This window comes from Molothrus aeneus, chromosome Z, assembly GCF_037042795.1.
Source record: "Molothrus aeneus isolate 106 chromosome Z, BPBGC_Maene_1.0, whole genome shotgun sequence".
Taxonomy (NCBI): Eukaryota; Metazoa; Chordata; class Aves; order Passeriformes; family Icteridae; genus Molothrus; species Molothrus aeneus.
The window spans coordinates 23,399,001-23,419,374 of NC_089680.1; positions in this window are offsets into that span (position 1 = coordinate 23,399,001).

Here is a 20,374-nt window from a genome sequence, read left to right on the forward strand (position 1 = left end):
TTGAGCAAACTGCAAAGATTTTGAGCAATTTCCCCCTTAGTTTCTGCTTGGTGCTCAAGTCAGCAGAGGCTGAACAAAAGCAAACAGACAAACCTGTGGCTTCAAGGAGAAAGCTAGTAAATGTGTCTTGAGCATCACCCTGAGGATGTACAATACTAGTAACACCAAAGGCAACAATAAAGCCTGAAATAGATGGAGCATATAGTGAAATTTATTCATATTAGGCATGTAGAAAATAATGTATGAATAATTATACAATGCTAAATTTTTCTCTCAGGGTAAATCACATCCATAGTGAATGAATTCTCCCAGCCTCCAAGAAGAGTGAGTCAGCTTGTGGTAGCTCCTGCAGCCTTCCTGGTACTCACCTGAGAAAGCCATGTTAGCCATGAACCAGGGACTGTGTTGAAGTAGTGAAACATTATTTTACTGCATTTACTACAGTTTCCCGGCACTGTAAACTAAATGATGAAGATTCACTAATGAAATCCATGATAATAAATCCATGCCTCAAGGTTAGATAAGCCCTCAGATCTGTTCAAATGGCAATAGTTCTGCTATTGCCTCCTATACAATCTACTTGGCAGTACATTGTTTCTCTTTTAAAGCTGAGGGAAGTAGCTGGAGCAGGAGACACCCTTTAATAAACTGTGGTATTTTCAATTTGTTCAAAACCAAAGCTGAAACCTACCAGTGATGGAAAAGAGGACAAGTACCAAGAGAACTACAGAGGCTTTGCCAAAACATGCAGAAATGCAGTTAGAAAAGCAAAAGCTCCACTTAAAAATTGGCCAGATATGTCAAAAACTATGAGAAAGGGTTCTTTGGGTACACAAGGTATGTAAACAGCAAGCAGAAACAGAAAGAAAATATTGGGCCTCTCTTAAACATAAGAGGGGGAATTAGTCACCAACAACACTGAAAAGGCAGAGATTCTCAGAAGTTCCTTTAACAATGTCATCACCAGCACTGTTGGGCCCCAGACCTTGGGAACAAAAGCCCAGGTTGCTAAGTTTGGTTAAGGAGTGTTGGGATGTGAACTTTTACAGAAGCTTGGCCCCTAAAAATTCATGAGGCTTGACCATATCCATGCAAGAGTGTTGAAGAGCTGGCTAGTGTCATTATGAGGCTGCTTTCCATAATATTTGAGAAGTTGTGGAGGCTGGAGGATGTCCATAAGACTGGAAGACATTTAATGCCACCCTCATCTGTAAGAAGGGCTTAAAGGAGGACCCAGGAAATTATAGGTTCATCAGTCTTACCTCATTCCCTGGAAGTTGCATAATGAATCCTCCTGGGAGCCATCACTAGTCAAATGAATCATATGATTTGGGGGAAGCCAGCATGGATGCACCAAGGGCAGATCATAAGACTGAGTGCCTTCTGTGACTGAGTAACCTGCTCAGTTGATGGACAGTCTCTACTCCTATTTTTCCAAGGCTTTTGATATAGTTTCCCACAGCCTCTGGCTACAGAAATGGATCTACTGCAGTCTGGACAAGTGGTTCATGAGGTGAGGAACTGGCTGAAAGGAGATGCCCAGAGTGGGATGGCAAATGGCTCATTTTCCAACCAGCAGCTTGGCACAATTGGGGTTCCCCAGGGACTGATTTGGGCCCAACACTGTTTCATATCTTCATAAATTATGTAAAAGATGTGTTCAAATCTACCCTGGTGAAGTTTGCTGAGGCTATTAAACTAAGTGGGGGGTACATGCTGTGAAAGGGACAGCCACTCTGCAGGAAGACCTGAATGGGCTGGGAGAGTGAACCACATGAAATTCAGCTATGTCAAGTGTGAAGTTATGCATCTAGGAAAACATAATACAGGAGTGCAGCACAGGCTAGGATCTATCTGGCTGGGGAGCAGCTCCATGGAAAGGGACCTGGGGATCCTGGTGGACATCGAACTCAGTATGAATGAGCAGTGTGCTGCTACAGCAAAGAAAGACAGTGAAATCCTGGGCTGTATCAACAAGAGCATCACCAGCAGAGATGAAGAACTCACTGTTGTGAACACTTGTCAGGCTACACCTGCAATACTCTGCTCACTTTTGATCTCTGCTATACAGAAAAGATATGGACAGGCTAGATAGGTTCCAGAGAATGGCCACAAAGGTGATCAGAGGACAGGAAAGCCTACCATATGAGGAAAGACTTTGAAGAGCCCTTATCACCATGCTTCAGTATTTGAAGGGTGGCAATAAAGAAAACGAACACTTGCTTTTCACAAGGAGTTACACAGAAAAGATATGGGGCGATGGGTTCAAGTCTCTCCTTGGGATATCCCAATTAAAAACAAGAGGAAAAGTTTTCATAATGGGAACAGTCAGCCACTGGCATAATCTTCCTAGCCCCAACACTGGAAACTTTTAAGGTTTAGCTGGACATGGTGCTGGCCCATCTTGTTTGAACTGGGCTTTTGCCAAGAAAGTTGGATGAGATGAGCCTTGAGGTTCCTTCTAGCTGATGTTCTAGGAGCTTAGGATTCTATGGTTCATACCTAGTACACTCCCATCTCGTCTGGGGAAGATTCTGTCACCTGGATCACAACATTGCACCAAGCAAAGAAATGTGAGAGAAGTAACTGAATTGGAGAGAGCTCTGTTTCAAATGGGATGAGTCAATACACCATTTTGTTGTTGAGAAAAGGGTATGGCAATGGTCTCCTTCCTTTTTACATTTTTCCCTGCAAGGGTCACACTCTAGCTGTGTACCTTCTGACAGCTCAGTCACTCTCCACTCTCCAATGGTAGCTGGTACCAGATGTGAGCTTGGAGGATGAGCAGGAGAAGTCTAGACACCTCATTTGACAACAGTGGTAGGTTGTTATGATGGATGAGCATTTTGGTAAACTGAAGCCTGAAATACCTTAAGGATTATCTCAGTCTTTACCTTAACAAATATGTTCTTTGGAAAAAAATGTGAAATAAATGCCAACTTAAGAAAATATTTCATCCATCTCATAGAAGCCAGACAACACAACTGTGGTTATTTTAGCCTATTAGTTACCCATGTGTTACCCACACAGTGATTCAAGCTTATTTCCATTACTGCTGGCCCACCACAAGAGATGAAACTCATCTATAGTGTATGTGGCCCTTTGGAGAAACAAAAGGGAAAGACCAGCTGTCTAAATTATTGGTAACTACCATAAATATTTTTATCTGGTGGATGTAACTGAGAAAGTGAGATATATAACAAAGGATTTCACAACACTGGCAACTTGAGCTGCAATCAACTGAAGACAGCTGCTTGTGCTAGAATAAACGGGCAAAAAGCAGCCAGAACCAGCATTCCTTTGGTTCAATCCCTCTAAAACAAGAGGGCTGGTTTTGGTGAGCCTAGATCCAAGTGAATCAGTGGGGACATCTCAATTTACACTGAGTAAAAACAATTTAAAGGTAGGAGACACTTCTTGCTGCTCAGACAAATTTTCCTGCTACTCAGTTTAATGCTTCTGCCATCTCTTACAAAACAAAACTCATTACAAGTTTTCTGGCTTGAGTTGCTCAGTTTTTTTGTAATCTTACAGCAGGGGTCTGGAAATTATTAATAGAGGAATGCTGATCAGCTCAAAACTGATTTATCTGGAAGAGATTCTGAAAATGGTAGAGTTAATAAGATTTAGGGAGGAAGGGACTTGGAATAGTTTGCAGGCACCAAGTGACCAGCAGTAGGGCTTTTCTGATGCAAATTGTGCGACCTAGACACCCAGTTTCCATTAAAATACTCTAAGATTTGGTCTCTCAAGGCTTTTTTGCTTAAAAAGACTCCCTTCCCTTTGGCCTTCAAAGTTCTCTACAGAAGCTAGTAGCTGCTGACAATGTTTTCACATCAGCCTCTTTTTAAAGAAATCTGAGTTGGTTTTTGAAAGCTGTTGTTAAAAACCTTTAGAGTGCTTTGACAAATGAAGCAATGGTTTCACAAACTGTTACATTGGAAACAACCCATAAAGTTTTCTTGACTAATTTGCCATTTTTTCTTTCTGGAAAGTAAAAAACGTATTGGCATGCTCTGGTCTTTCCAGCCCTCAAAAAGGTGAAGAATTCACCAAAAGATTGCCATCCATGGTGAGAAAGGAGTTCCTCTCCTCTAGTCCTCCAAGGCTAGGTGTGTTACTTTGAGCATAGGGTGATGCTCACCTGTGTGCTCAGCACTGCTCTGTCAGACTTCAGGAACTAACATAAGCAGCAAGGTGTCTTTCCAGACTGAAATAAAAGTTAAAATCTTGTGCATGGCCACATGAATGATTATTTACTTCAATCAATCCATCATACACAGATTTCCATTCAAGATTTTAATGGAGAAATGTTTAATATTTCATACTAAGCCCTCTTGTAGGTCTTGTTGCTACAAAACTAATTCATCCTCTGGTTTAGCTCAAAGATACACTGAGCCTCTCCCCAAGTGATTCCTTTACAAGCAAATCCATCACTTTCTAAATATAACTTTTTAAAGGTGCAGATCTTTCCTGCTGCTGACATGTTTTAAAACATATACCTTTTCTTTAATGAGAAACATCCCAACTATCACACAGTCTCCAATGGAGAACAAAATCCTTTTCTATTTTCTTAGCTTTCTTGAGCTCAAGATAATTGTAATAGAGAGCAGACACTTCACAGCAGCTGCAACATTGAAATCACTATAGGAAGCGAGGAAGTATGTAAGGGTTGGTGTTTTCTTTTTTAAGGTGTACTGGAATATTAGAAAAAATGTGTGATGCAGTGAGTGGAGTCTTTATAGGTTGTAGCTCACTTTGGTAAGGGTGTGGCTGATAGCCAAGAGTGCTCCAAGAGAGCAGTAGTTCTCTATGTTTGCCTCCTTCTAGTGAAAGGGAGATGGAGAACATGGCTTCTCCTTCTCACCTTCTGGTTTAGCTGCTCCCTTGTGGGGTGGCTGGGAATGGATAATTACTGCAATATCCCCAAGTGTAAGTGTTCTCACAGAAGCAATTCCATGTCAATACCTGGCACGCATCTTATGTTCTAGGACAAAAGACCATATCCCATTTGGTATATATCCCTGACAGTAGGAAGTGACAAACTCAAAGCCAGATTAATTTTAAATTGCTAAAGAAGGCAGGGCAGAAAAGGTATGCTGGCTTGTAATGAACATCTATTTTTTGGGTATCAAAGGGGTATCAAACATCTATTTTTTGGATATCTACATCCCAGAGAGAAAGTTGAATTTTTGTTACTCAGATCTCCTGGGTTATAACTTCAGGCCCTTAATTGCAGCTCAGAACTGGATTATACTTGGGGTCTCCATTAGTTTTGATAACTTACTTTCTTCTTTTTTTTTTTTAGGCAGCTTATTTGAGGAATACCATTTCAATGTTTTATAAAATCTGTGTTAAGGCAATAAGGTGCCTTTAGTGTGAAGATAGATATTTCAAAAGCTTTTCTCAGAAATGGATGCAAGATTTGTAAAGCTGTTTTTGGTCTGTTATAGGAAGATGGAGAAGTATGAATTGGCATATGTGTTTTCTTTTAAACAGAGACCTCTTTCTTTGCTCTAATTGTCTTCTGACTTCCAAACTGGAGAAGTCAGCAAGCTTCACTTTCAGGGCTACTGGATACCTTTGTCACCATATGAAATCAGACCCTGTTTATGCCTTTTATATGCCAGTATAATTTATATATCAGTGACTTTTTAAAGAAAAGTTGCAGAATAGCAAGGAAACCTCATAATTCCCCAGAGAAGTATACACAACCCATTTGTTTTCTCACAAAACCAAATAGAATTAACGGGCATTGTGGAGCCGCAGTCCCTGGAAAACATCAACACTCTGACAGTTTCTTCCAGTTAACTGTTCTGAACATAACAGTTTCTTCCAGTCATCTAATCAGAAATTAAGTGTCTACAAGCCAGAGCACAGAATCCCTTAATCTCATTTACGGAGCAATTGTGCGTCAGGACATCACTATTTAGACTAATATTGTCCTGTGATTTTTTTCCTAATCTATCAATTTCAAAATGATGGGCTAGGATAGGATAATAGTAGTATTTTTGGCAATTGCCGTCAGCTAAAGACCATTCCTAATTTGTATTTCATTCTTTTATATTACCAAAGGAGGAAGGATATGTCTATCTATATCAAAATGTTACCAGCAGGTGCCTGTCTGTTAAGCCAGGTGTTGTTCTTTGTTATCATGAAAGACTGTATTTTAGCAAAACAGTACATATCCGTAACCATGTGTACACACTGAGTTAATATACAGGGAACTGTATATTGAAAACAAATATGCATTTCAAAATAATGCAGTACTTTGGTTATGTCAAACTGCTTGACAAATTTTGACTCTTCAGCTTCACTTTTTCTATCAGCACAAACCAAAATGGATGCATATAAAAGCCCTTATGAAAAGTGAGGTGAAATTTAATGACACACACTTGTCTAACACACTTGTCTAATAAAACCTACTTCCTAGGAAAAAGCCATGAAGAATTAAATTTTCCACAACAATTTTTTTTCAAGAAACTGAGCTGTGCAGCAGAGGGAAAACACATAATTTCTGCTTTCTTTGGAGAAATACAAAGAAGGAAAATATATACTAAATTGTCATCATAATCCTCAGCATTCATCATCACAGAGAAAGATTCCTGTTTCACGTTTCACTCAATAGGACCTTGAAGAACTGAAAGGATATAGGACTGGGTCCCATGCTTGCAGAGCCACTGTTGTGAGACATATAGAGGGTCCTTCACAAACAGATAATGAGAAGTTGCAGGGTATAAATGTTTAAGATTTAGATTGGTAGTTTTCTAAAATGTTACAAAACTTTGAATAATTCACTATAATACCCTATGAGTGTATTTTTCTCAATGATACTGGAGATTTCTGCACCCAAAATATAATTCATTACTTGGTAGACACATGTGACTGACTCCTCATGTGCTAGGAGAAAACCTTGCAGAAGCAGAAATAGCCTCTGACAGCTGAGGCAGGAATGAATCGGAAAAAAAAAAAACCTCTCTGTTGTGAGTGGCAGCTTATAAACTTAGGGTTTTTACACTTTTGTGTTTCCTTTTTTTTTCTGATTTTTTTGGTTTCTTTGATTCCTGGTGCTACTCTGGTAAATATGTGTTATTTCCATTTTTGGTTGTTCTTGCATCATCTTAAGGGTGTTACTTTCATAAAGTCAGTTTTCCTGTGCTCTACTAATGGGTGGCAACTGTGTGTTTTCCTAAGAAGGGGTTGTCATTGATCAAATTTCTCTTTATACTACAGTTTGCTTGTTCATTTGGTGGCTGTTGTCACCAGTTTTTCAAAAGAACCCACCTCTTCTAGCAGAATAAAATTAGAGAAAGATGTTTACTTTCAAATGAAGAAAACTGAACTGATACAGGCTAGTCCAAAAGAACTTGAAATTACTGAATGAGCCTTGGCCAGCCATTTTGTGTTGTAGCTTACCAATGACTGAATTATTCTGTCCTGTCTTGACTGTTCAAATATTCTGTTTTACTATAGAATTGTGAATGGGAAAGGGATATATCCCTGGATATCTATACATTTTTATGGAGAAGTGACTGTGTGTGTGAGTGCATGCACATGTGCATTGTAAAAATAAGTTGGTTTGGCAATTTCAGACTCTTTCCCTTACAGATAGAAATTATCCAACAAACAGTGAAATGGGATATAAATTATAAATATTACTGTCAATATACTGCTTTAACTGTTAAGAATTACTAAAAGTGTATGAAATAACAGAGGGCCTTTTTTCCAAACTATTTTTTACTTGGAGTGGACTTGAGAGAAAAAAATGGCTAAAATGTGGACATGGGCTCTTTGAGAAGGCAGAAGGATTAGAGGAAGGTTAGGAATGTGAATTTGCTTTTCTACAGAAATTCCAAAATATCTTTGTTGTGAGAAACAACACTAACATCACACTGGCATTTACTGATAGATCATGCTAGAGGGGGAGCCTGTCTTATTACAATATTATTATTAAAATATTCCCTACAAGTTCGGTGAATAGAGACAACTTCTTAAGGAAATATCTGTGGAAACATGGCCAGAATTTCTCTGTATCATCCTTCATTAGGGAAATTTAACAAACTAACAGTTTAGAGCACAAAAATTAGGCATCTTCCTATGTGGTTTGCAGCCTGTTCAAAGAGTTACTAAGTACTTTAGAAACTTCAGTGATATGCCTACAGAAGCCTGCCTTATTATTTGTCAGCTCTTCTCTGCTGTTTCTGTCAGATTGAAATACTACTAGTTACAAAATGATCCCAACTTAAGATCTAGTAGTACGATAAAATGGCCATCAAAAAATCCCTTAATACAGATATGTGAAGTGAAACCAAAATCCTTGCATCAAAAAGGAAAATATAGTTATTGTTATCATATCTGTCAAAGGAATTACCCTGTTTCAGTCAAACTCTTTTGCACTAGTTCCTGTAATAAAGGATCTAAAGGATGACTCCAGGAAGAGATCAACTTGTTAACAGAACACCATATATTGACTGTGTTCAAAAAGTCTGTATATTCAGCAAATCTCCATTGTAACATACCCTCTGCTATTGTAAGAACAGTAGTTCCTGTGGTGAGTATTTGACTCCAGTCTGAACTGTATCTTTTGCACTACAAAACTTCAAAGTCAGCCACTTCAGAGAAACGAGATGGAAATGCTTTTCCTTTAACTCTGTGCTTCACTGTTTAATGAAGAGTTCGGTCTTTAAAAGGCCAGTGGAGCTACAGCAACAGAAAGTAAGGATAACAGGATAGAGTTGGTTCAGACAATGTTTAAGAATAGCAAGTTTATCCTGGTGATATTGAAAATATTATCTATTCTGTACATAAATTAGGACAGGTTCAAGATCTTCATCACTTGTCATTGTAAAAGTTGTGCAACTCTGCTGAATGCAATAACTTTGGGGGAGCGCTTGACACTAGATTTATGCCTGATCTTCCAGCATCCGTAGAGTTTTTCTAAAACTACAGAAGAAAAATAAGTGTTTGGTGTACTCCTCCCAGACTTCACCTTTCTCTGCAATAGGAAGGATTGAGGATTAGCTAAATTTAATTTGCTCTGGCTCAAAGGTCAGGAACAGCAGGTATTTGCTGGCTATTTGACCTTTAGCTTGTCACTTTATAAAGGAAACATAAGGAGGACACTAATGTAGAAGCTGTAAACTGTTGGCTCATCCTTTTTATGCATGCATTTAATTTTCTTGTTCTACAGTCTTACCACTCCCACAAGTCTACTACTTTTACCATACAGGCACAAGGAATTGACGTGTGTTGATTGTGATGGCAACATGAAATTGGCTACATTAGGATGCTCTGGTTAATAACAGATGAAACTCTACACCCTTTGTCAGCAAATGTTTGTCTGCAGCAAACATTACAATTGTTTTTACAAAATGGAAGGTCTAAAGTTAGAGGTAGAACATGATTCTGTCCTGCTTATCTTTCTTTTACAAAGCACCTAGATAAGTGAAAAGCTTAGAAGAGGAATCAGTATGAGAGCTGGCATTTGTGTATATGTGTGTGTACATATGTATAAATACATATGTCCTGATTAACATAAGATTTCTTATTATTGTTGATCCTGATTGAACAAAATTTTACAGTTATGAAAAACATCGTAATTTTGCCAAGAAATCCATCTAAGCGAAGCAGCTCCTTTGGGGTTTGGTTGGTAATTCTTCAGGTTTACTCTCTTTTCAGCAAACAGGAGCTGGTTATCATAATTAAATAAACCAATGTAGCCTAATGTGATTACAAAACCACTTACATAGAGCATGGTGTGTAGGACATAGGACGTCAAGTTTCTAGTCTCCAGACATTAGTGCAGTCTTAGAAAAATATTTTTGCCATGTGAACATATTTTTCCATTGTAAGTTGTGCCCGTGTTCACAGGGGTTCTTGGATGAGGGAAGAGACAAGAATGTTGACTCCATGATCAGAAGGCTTGATTTATTATTTTATGATATCTATATAGTACATTATGACTATACTAAAAAGAAAAAGAAGGACAGGTTTTCTCGGAAGGTAGCTAAGCTAAGAATAGAAAAGAATGATAACAAAGGCAGCTCTCTTGGACTCTGTCCGAGATAGCCTGGTCCTTGATTGGCCATTAATTATAAATATCCAAGATGGGCCAATCACAGGTGGACCTGTTGCATTCTATGGCAGCAGATAACCATTGTTTACATTCTGTCTCTGAGGTCTCTTAGCTTCTCAGAAGGAAAAATCCTAAAGAAAGGATTTTTAGTGAAAAGATGTCTGTGACAGTAAGTATATTTTTAAACATCAAATATTGAGACAATGTTTGCTGATGTGTGTGTGTCTGTGTGTGTGTGTGTGCGCACATGCAACATGTAAATCAGAGCAGTTTAATTTAAACTAACAGAGCTATGCTAACTGGCCCCCACTGGTAATCAAGAAACAATTCTTTTAATGCTGAAGATCCTGCTCAGAGTGCACTTATCACTGGGAGAAAAAAGATTGGACAAAACATAAGACTGTTGTAAGTGAAGATAGCTGTGCTGATATCAGTGGAGCTCTGCCAGCATATACCACCTAAGGGTTTGGTAAAATAGTTTCAGGCAAAGAAGGTACATTCTTTTCAGAGGATTAATTATGTTTTATATGCACCTACTGGGTACTTTTGGGGTAAGTTGGCTACATTATAAAAAGCAGGTAATAAAAAGAAAAAAGTAACCTGAATTTGTAGGTGGTCCATTTTATTGGACTAAAAATAAAAGGCAAGCATTTGCAAATCACTGTGTCTTCCTTAAGAGCAAGAGAGAAGGGCAAGTTGAGGCAGAAGAAATGAGAGCCTGGTTCTGATTCAGACTTCATAATTATATTCTGAGACAGAGATCAAAGAAGGAGTTGAGCAGGAAATGGCAAAGAGAAAGTCAGGTGCAAATATCACACCCTTCCCTGTCGTTGCCATGAGCCAAAATTTGGAAGCCAGTCTAGCATGGTGAATGCATGTGTTTGTTTAAAATAATTGCCTTGACTGAAGCTCATTATTGTTTTCTTCTGACTGCATTAGGTGGGAGCTACTGCCAGCATGTTTCTGGTGGTACAGGTAGCCAGTTTAATGCAGCTGCCATCATTAACAGTTGACAAAAAATCTTGGAGTCTTAATTCAGCTTCTAGTCAGGCTTCCCCAGGTAAAGTGCGGCTGAAATGGGAAAAGTAGACTTGAAGTCAATGAAGACTTACTCCCATCTTCCATAATACCCTAGTGGAAAAAGAAAACACCATCCAGAGATTTCAGGAGGTTGATTCACAATGAAGCAGCAGGATGCTGCTTCAATGACTGTGGATAGGATCTTTTTCTTTCTTCTTTTTTTTTCTCTCTTTTTTTTTTGTCCTCCTCCAACTTTGCATATAACAGATGAAAAAGCAGTTTTGGCAAGACAATAGTGAAGTGGATCAGTCTGTACACACACAATTTTCTAATGGGTATGAAGGCTGTCAAAAGAACATTCTGGATGTAGGTTCACCCTCCAGACCAGCATCAGTGTAAAATTTGCTAGCTATCCCTGTCCTTATTTTATCCAAAACTGTTTGTTCCATGGGGTCTCTGTCCTACCAACTGCACTAGGTAGACATGCATAATTAACTGATTCGACCAGGGAAGATGAAATTGCAGTCCTTGTCTTTGCAGCTAATGGAAATGCAGCAAAGTCTGTTGAAACTGCAGAATCTTGATATTTGTTTAAAATTTTTAAACCTTGCACATGGAGGCATAATAAATATATATAATTCAAACACACAAATTGGAATTTGGTTTTATTTTCGTTGGTGTCACATTCATTTGCTAATTTGTGGGTTGGGTTTGGAATAACAACAAGTCATTTGCTGGGAAGGAATGAATAGCTGGCCCTGGAGGTAATATGTAATCTACTCAGTTTTAATAGTTGCCTGATGGAGGGGAAACCCCACCTAGAGGGGCAGATGTACTGTACAGACCTAGCTAAGCCTCTGCGCAGTTTCTTCCTGTTAAGCTTTCCCTCTTGAAAACAGTCATCTTAAAACTCTTTGTAGAGGGGCACAAGGGGTTTAGAGCAATCTCTGAGATCTCTGTGCATCATACAGCACAATGTACTCTTATAGAATAAGTGAGGCAGGAACTGCTACATATAAAAGGCTAAGATGTGTGATAAAACAAGGAGGCTCAGGCAAAATGGGGAATTCTGATAGTGGGTACAAGTGAAAAATCTGAGAGGACAGGCAGTATTCAGCTTATAGAAGAGGTCAATTTTATAAATTATCAGAACAATAGTAATCACATTTTTTAATGTAAAGATTTCACTCTTTCGCTTACAAGAATATAAAACTTCCAGAGGCTTTTGTGATGGGTCCTGGAGCAGGTTTCATTTCCATCCCATTTTCAAGCACAGTCCATACAAAGCTGTACAGCACAAACTCAGACTTAAAAGGAAATAGGGTTTTGCTCACACAACAGAACTTGGACAAACTTTCCTCTTTGACTTCACATAATTGCTCGCACAGTTGTTCACACAGTTGTTCTGAAACATTGCTCCTTGCTCAGTCTGTTCCTCAGTCTTCCCTTCCCTTCCCTTCCCTTCCCTTCCCTTCCCTTCCCTTCCCTTCCCTTCCCTTCCCTTCCCTTCCCTTCCCTTCCCTTCCCTTCCCTTCCCTTCCCTTTCCCTTTCCCTTTCCCTTTCCCTTTCCCTTTCCCCTCCCTCTCCCCCTCCACTCCCACCACTCTAGAGCAAGATTGCTGCTTTTAGGATCAGGACAAAGGAGCCATTTGGCTCATCAGGTCAAAACGTGCATTTCTAGCCCATCCTTGGGATCAACATCTATGGTTTTTGCAGAGCAATGAAGGCTGCGTAACAGAGCCAGAACCACCACAGCTGCCCAGAGACAGGTCAGTCCTTTCTAAAGGCAATCTGGCAGTGACTCTTGTGAGGAATCAAATTTTTGGTATGATCCGGTAAATCCTCCTGACAGGAGAGTCACCTGAAAGCTGTATCAGTTTACCTTGTCTCTCACCCACTCCTGTGCCAGCTGAAGCTGTTTCCTGCTGGAGAGTGTCAGAAAAGCATGCAGTGTACCCAGCAATCAGCTCACACTTGTCTTTCTCTTCAGTGTGAAGATGTCATAAATTGCAAAAGAAATAGTTGCTGCAAGTTATGTCAAAATGTATCTATTTCTAGTTCATTTCTATTCCTATTTCATTTCAACTGATCATCTTTTGGAAACAGAAACAGCTATCTAACTATTCTGGTACCAATGACCAGAACTCCAGCATTCAGGGGACAGAATAAGATAAAAAATGTTTTATGTTCATTAACAAAACCACATGTCCTGACTAAATGCTGGAAGTGAATGTGAAAGATTATGGCCTAATCTGTCAAGATGTTTGAAAGTCTATTCTTCTTTCAGCTGACAAAGTCCAGGCTGCAGTTATAACCGCAGAAAACTTTAAATTTCTTTCTTTCTGTTGCTTTAGAGAAGACTTGCCCCTTTCTAAGACACTGATGTGATTCTCTTGGGTTTTTTTTTTCCCTATATAAGAAATATTCTTAAATTTTTCAGTTTTCTAGACTTCAAAATCACTCACATATCTAAATTTCACATTCTTAAAGGAAATTCTCAGCACATACACCAGCACTATTTCATCTTCTATGTGTGCACAATGAATTAAAAAATTTAAAGAATTATAGAGAAATACAATCTTGTAAAATTAAAAATCACACTTATTGGAAGACTAGAAGATTGAAAGTTATTGTATATAGAAGGGCACAGTTTTCATAAGGTAGTGATTTTTGTGACTTGTCCTCACTAAAATAGGCTAAGCAACTTGTGTTATCCAGTGTGTTGTGTGGGGAGGCACCAAAGTTTATTACTAATATTTTAATTAAATATTGCTTGCAATTAAATGTATTAAATCCTTTCATTATCTCCCTCTGTGCAGATTTTAGCAAGTTCAGCATAGACCAAGTGTGTGGACTATTCTTGGGACCTAATAACATCAGACAAACCCAAGATCCAGCTGTGAAGGTGTCAATGGCAATTGTGCCAGATATGCATTTATTTTCACAGACAACACTCAAGTTTTTTTGCAAACATTCAGACTAGCCATTTGGCAAGGGCTGGTTTCTGAATTGCATTGCTCAGTGGAAAAGGAAGGGTGGATCCTAGAAGATATTCAGTGACTGAAGATCTACAGGGTTAGAATGAATGCTTTGATTCCTAGTAGAATTTGCTTCAATTTCTGCTTGTAGGACTTCAGGATCAAATAAATTTTAATTTAAAGCTCTTAAAGTCTCTCAGCAATGCACATTCTTGGCAATTGAATCTGGGAATTTCACAGCTCTGGCTGTTATCCCTGATCCCATTTGGCTTTCACCAAATGAATGAATGTCTGAATTTCCGCTCTTCACCTCACTCAAGTGTTTCTCAGGGGTGTTTTTGGGGGGGGTTGGTTGGTTGGTTGGTTTTGGGTCTTTGTTCTCTTCCAAGTAGATTGTGGGATTAAACCTTTCTCTGAGAAATTATCCATTTGAATCTCCTAGATAGGATTGCTTCTTTCCTTTTCAAGTTTGTTGTGGCAGTGGTGGAAGGGGGCAATGTGTCTTGTTTTCTACTTTTGAAGATGTTTTCTCTTGGCCTCTGTGGTTTTAGTTCTTCTTTCTCTCACCAATCAAAATTCCAAATGAGCCTTTTATTTTTGTCCCAAAAGCTCTGTTTATCATCAATGTCTTTCAATCCTTCATCATTAGCAAGGCATGCTATAGGCTAGGTGCATCACAAGTGAAAAATACAAATTTTTTGCCCCAAAGATTTTGCATCCTGCAGTCCCTACACCACAGTCATTTAGGATTATATGTATGCAAAGGCCTCCTCCAAATAGTACATAGTCAAGGGATTTTGCTGGGAAATAAGAACTCTATGTCTGGAAGAAAGGATGAAGAAAATATAGGCTTGCAGGTCTTGAAGGTAGCTTCTGACTCTCCAAGCTTGGCCTGCTGCATCCAAAAAAGACAAGGTTTGCTGTGAAAGGCCCTTAAAACATCCATTCCACACATCATCAACTAAATATCACAATACATCACAGTAAACTTCTGAGCTATCAAATGGACTAAAAAAGCAAATTTTGCCACAGGAAAGAAAAATGGAAGGGATCAGAGGAATCACAGTCTTGTAAGTAGTGAGTACTTGCCCTAACTAAACATTTACTTGCTTTTAGGTTGTAGGCTGCACTTGCCTTCTCAGAGATGAGTAGCAGATGGGGGGAGAAGTGCCTCTCAATTTAGGAAAATGAAAATGCGTCAGGAAATAAAAATCTCCTATTCTAAAACTGTTAGCTGATGAGCTGACAAGTCCAGCAGTGCACTTTGCTGGGAGAGGATGATGCCACTATAAGCAGCAGCACAACTCAGAATCAAAAGAAGTATTATCTTTTCTTTGTCTGAGCTTCATAGTGCTGATTACTTCTGGTTTTATTTCATAGAATTATTTAATTCAAACCGCACTTAGGTAGCTTTTTCATAAGTTATTTCACTTATGTAGTAATTTTCAAAATGTGTTAAGGGTTTAATGAAAACTTCCAATGTAGAGATAAATGCTGCTGCTTAGAATACCAATCTGATTTCATGATCATGAAATAAAATATACTTTAAATGCAGTTTTTTACAAAATAGCCCTTTGCATGTGAATGAAGTGACACCTTTCTGCTGTGTGTGTGTTCACCTCTTAAAATGGCAACCACTGCTATGAATGCAGACCTTCCACAGATTGTAGAAGACAGATTTTATCTAGTTCCAAATTCCCAATGAGATACTTCTAAACACACACACAGAGAAAACTGACGTATTTGCATGACTTCTCTGCACACATGCTTAAAATAGTACGAAATTGGACACTGTTCAGATGAGTCAAAATAAATGATAGGGCCAGCAATAAAATTATATTAATATGTCTAAATAGTGACTTCCCTCAAGCTCTGCAACTCGTGAGATCAGGCCAGCAGACCACCACCCATGTCCCTGATGCACAATCTGCTCATATCAAACTCTTCACTGCAATGCTTGAAAGATTCCTGATCCCCAAGGAAAATAATAGATGGTCAGGAAACTGTGTGCTAAGTTCAGAAACTATTTCAGATGTAGTGTAGAATGCCTGAAAAGAAAGTGAACTTATTGCTCACAGCTGCATTGCAGCATATTCAGAGATGAAGTTATTGGGGGCCCCCTCATATTTTCTTTGGCCTCCACACAAATTGTTGACATCATTTATTCATTGCCATTCATCTACTGTTGTTCTGAGTTTAAAGCTGTATTTCAAAAATGTGGGAAGGTCTCATCAATCAGTGGGGCAGTTCCTCTGGGAACTCCTGTACCTTTCTTATTGCCTGATATTACAAAAATTAAATCCAGTAGTCATGGATACCTCCAAAATTTTCACTCAGTGAATTCAGGGCACTAAAAATTCAAATAAACAAATAAACAAACTCATAAGCGAAAAAGAATTGCACAATACCTTCAAAGATATTTATGCTTTTCGTATTGCCTCACAGAATTGCAACTGACAAAGTGACTGAGGTTGGAAGGGACATCTGGGGGTCATCTGGTCCAACCAACTTGCTCCAGCAAGGACAACTAGAGCTGGTTGCCCAGGCCATATCTCCAAGGATGCGCACTCCACAACATCACTGGGCACCACTGTTTGTGCTTATAGAATATTAGTATTGAGTTTGTGCTCATAGAATATTAGGTTTTCTTAAATCTGGGCTATCAGCCTTCCATGGGTGCTATTCCTAAAGCGTAAGTACTCATGCTGACTTTCATAATGCACCATGAAGAGACAGTGAGAAGACAAGGATGGCAGCAGACACAAGGAGACAAAACTTCTGAATTAATGTTTTTAACATTGACTTGCACAAGATATTTACAACTGTTATGCAACCACTTTACAGAAAAGTCATGACTCAGAAGTGAGTTAAGCCACAGGCTAAGATACAACAGCTCACCTGTGATTATGAATTAAGTGCTTGAAGATCACTAGAGGTCTTGGCCTAGCTGGCTAAATTGCTATCTAGTTTAAACTTCAGCACAATGGTAACTCTGTACACCACACTAATGTAAGTGGTTACTGGTTCTTTTTTGGGGATATGCAGTATCATCCTTATGTTGATGAAGTTGCTTTTGATATGGAGAACCAGGACAAAGCTCACTTAGCAGAGTTAGGCAGCAGCTTGCTGTATTTCACACTATCATCCACTTAACTAGACCTGGGACTGCATGGAATTTTACATATCCAAACTTCAAGCATGGTGGAAAAGGGTCACCAGTCTAACATAGTAGGCTTCAATCACACTGCAACAGCAAAAGAAGTACAGCTCCTGCACTGTGCTTTGTCATTTCAAAAGGTACACATAAAAATCTTACCCCTTGTCCCTTTTGGTCAGACAAATTTTCTGAGATGTCACTTTTTTCAGGACTTCTTTTTCATTGAAATGTACCCTTTTTCTAATAGATATATGGTATATGTTTGCAGTAATTACAGAAGATGTTGTCCTTTTCATTTATGCCTGCGCAATCCAGTTTGACATCATGTCATAAAAGTTTATGTGTTGTGTTCTCTGAGCTCCTTACTAATATCCCTGGCATTCTCCCTCACTATCCAAAATCAATACCATTGCTCCTCTCTCAATAAAAAATGGAGCATTGAACAGGGTCCAAATGTGCTCACTGACAATTTCCAGCAATTAGATGCTGTGCTAACAAATGACCTTCCCATGGGGTGATAAAGTAGGACCAGAAGAATCACCAATGTCTTTCTCAGGGGAGCTTGCAAATAACTGGGACCTTTAAGAAGTGGATTCAGTCTCTGTCCCTGTTTCTGTCATTGGAAATTCACAGAAATATTGAAATCAAGACAGAGAGGCATTCATATTAGGAACCTTAGCAATCAATTTTTACTTGCAGATGGTGGATTGTAATCAATGTTAATTAACCAGACTCCTTTTCAGACCAGGCTACACTGAGAGACAACTGTGTACATTTTTGACCAAGACAACTGATTTTGCTGGCCTTCAGAAAAGGATAGTGATGGCTTTGTGAGCCACACCAGAAAACAAGTATAGGGAAAACAAAATAAAGAGACTGTAAGTCCTTTATGGCAATGTGCCTTATATACCTTCAGAGATAGATGAAGCAGCAACAAGTCACAGAATCACAGAATATTCTGAGACAGAAAGAATCCTCAAGGATCATCAAGTCCAACTCTTAAGTGAACAACCCATATGGGTTCACATTTGCAACCCTGGGATTTGTGGTGTCAGTGGGATAGTGCAGGGCAGACCCTGTGGCTCTTAACTCAAATTCAGTTTCCTGGATGTGAAGAACTAAAGTTCTTTCCTTCTTCTTTTTTTTTTTTTTTTTTTTTTTTTTTTTTTTTTTTTTTTCCCCTCCAATGAACTATGCAAAATGGATTTTTGTTCTCAGGTCAAGTTCAGGAGAAAAAGAGCTGAATCAGAAGTGTCAGCCAAAATGTTAAAGTCTTCACAGATTTGTCTTGTGAATTTCTTGCTATCCATAAAGCCTTATTTCTTTTAAGGTTGCAGTTAGGCAGGCATTTTAAATTTCTATATTTAAAAAAAAAAATTTTCACTGCTGCAGAAATTCCATACATTTTCTGAAAACATGGAACCTGAAAATTACTGTAAACTTATTTCCTTTCCTATTTTTAATAAAGAGTGAGAGAACAGTAGGACAAGGGCTGCACAATGAACTCCTGGAAAGATAGCCAAGGCCTGAACATGCTGAGTTATCGTCTGTTTTCCAGAAATTCTTGCTGCCAGATGGGTGGACACAAAGAAAGCTGATACTGCTTTTGGTCTGTACCTGTTCTTCAGAAAAGAAAAGGAGCACATTTTCTAGTGCTGTCAGATGGTTGCTTCTCCTTAACACAAGATGTTTAAAATTTTGCAGTGCAAGAAAAGGAAAATCTACTGCAAACCAGGATTTATTTACTCACCTATATGCAAATCTTGTTGCACTGATCTGTGAATTTTATAAATAAAGCTGTGTTTTGTGGCATCTTTGAATGGAATGAAGATTGAGGCTTTCAGTGATCTCTGAGAGGCACAAGAATGAACTCCAGATAACACCAGAAAATACGATTATTCCTCAGGTTCAGCAGGGGTCTTGGTTGCAAAATCACTCTGACGGGGCCCTTTTCTGTTCCATGTTTGTTCTCTGGAAGCCATCAGGATACAGTTTCCAAATAGTTATTCTAAGTGCAGCAATGACACATTGGTGTTACTACAAAACTGGTGTGAGTGACTTGGTCTAGGAGAAAGCAAAAACATGAATACAATGTGCTGCGCTACATGTAGGGTAGCAGGTAAAGCTCTGGTTTCTTGGACCCAGTTATCACAGGCAAGTCGTTCAATGACTGTTGCTCTGCTCCTTTTACATGTGGTTATTATAACAGTAGTTCCTTCTATCTGTCCTCTCTTCTGTCACTTGAGATACAGTCTTGCAGAAAACAATACCTTCTTTATGGATTTGCTGAGCAAGGAAAAGGGTACAGATGTCTTGACTCCACAGGGGTTGGCTTGGATTGCTTAGATGTAGGCAATATTATCAACTAGGGGGGAAATGTTTTTAAATTAAACAACGTTGACTAGTGTATGAAGTTTTATAAAACAGAATTTCTTTCTCATACTTCAGATATTAAGGGGTATTTTTCTTTTTTCCTAGGAAGCATAAAGAGTATGGTGTGCATATGCCAGGAGTGTCATTGAGTCCAGTTTTTTTACAGGCCTGGCCTGCCACTTCTAGTAGAAAAAGGTACTCTCTGTCTAGTGTTGCTCATACAGGAGGCAGCAGTACATGCTTCATGCAGTGTGGCTACTCAAACACACAGCAGAATGATCCAGTGGAGAATTCGGTGCTACAGGAACAACAGTATATTTAGACTGTTGTCTAGTGCAAGATCTGGAAGCCATCCCTGCTTCAAGAGAAGGGGGAAAAAAACCAGCCCCACACATAGAGAACCCACACCAAAAAAACACACGACCTAATTTTCTAAGAACATATTTGCTGAAAATAATTTACCACTCCAAGTATTTCTAGTGCAGTGTGTATAAAGAAAGAAAGCCTCCTTTTCTCTTTCTCTCTTTAAAGGGGCTGGTTTCTAGCTTTCTATGAAGCAGAAACTTCAGTCTTAACTGAGACTGGGAATTGTACAGTGTGGTAAAATATATGCAATCCAGAACCATAAACATAACTTCTACTAAGGACAAAAGAAACAAAACTGATCTGGAAAATAGATAATTTAGGTTGTGATTTATCATACAGAACAAAAATTTTCACATAATATAATATTGTAAGTCTTGGCTGTCATCAACCCTCATTCTATCCTG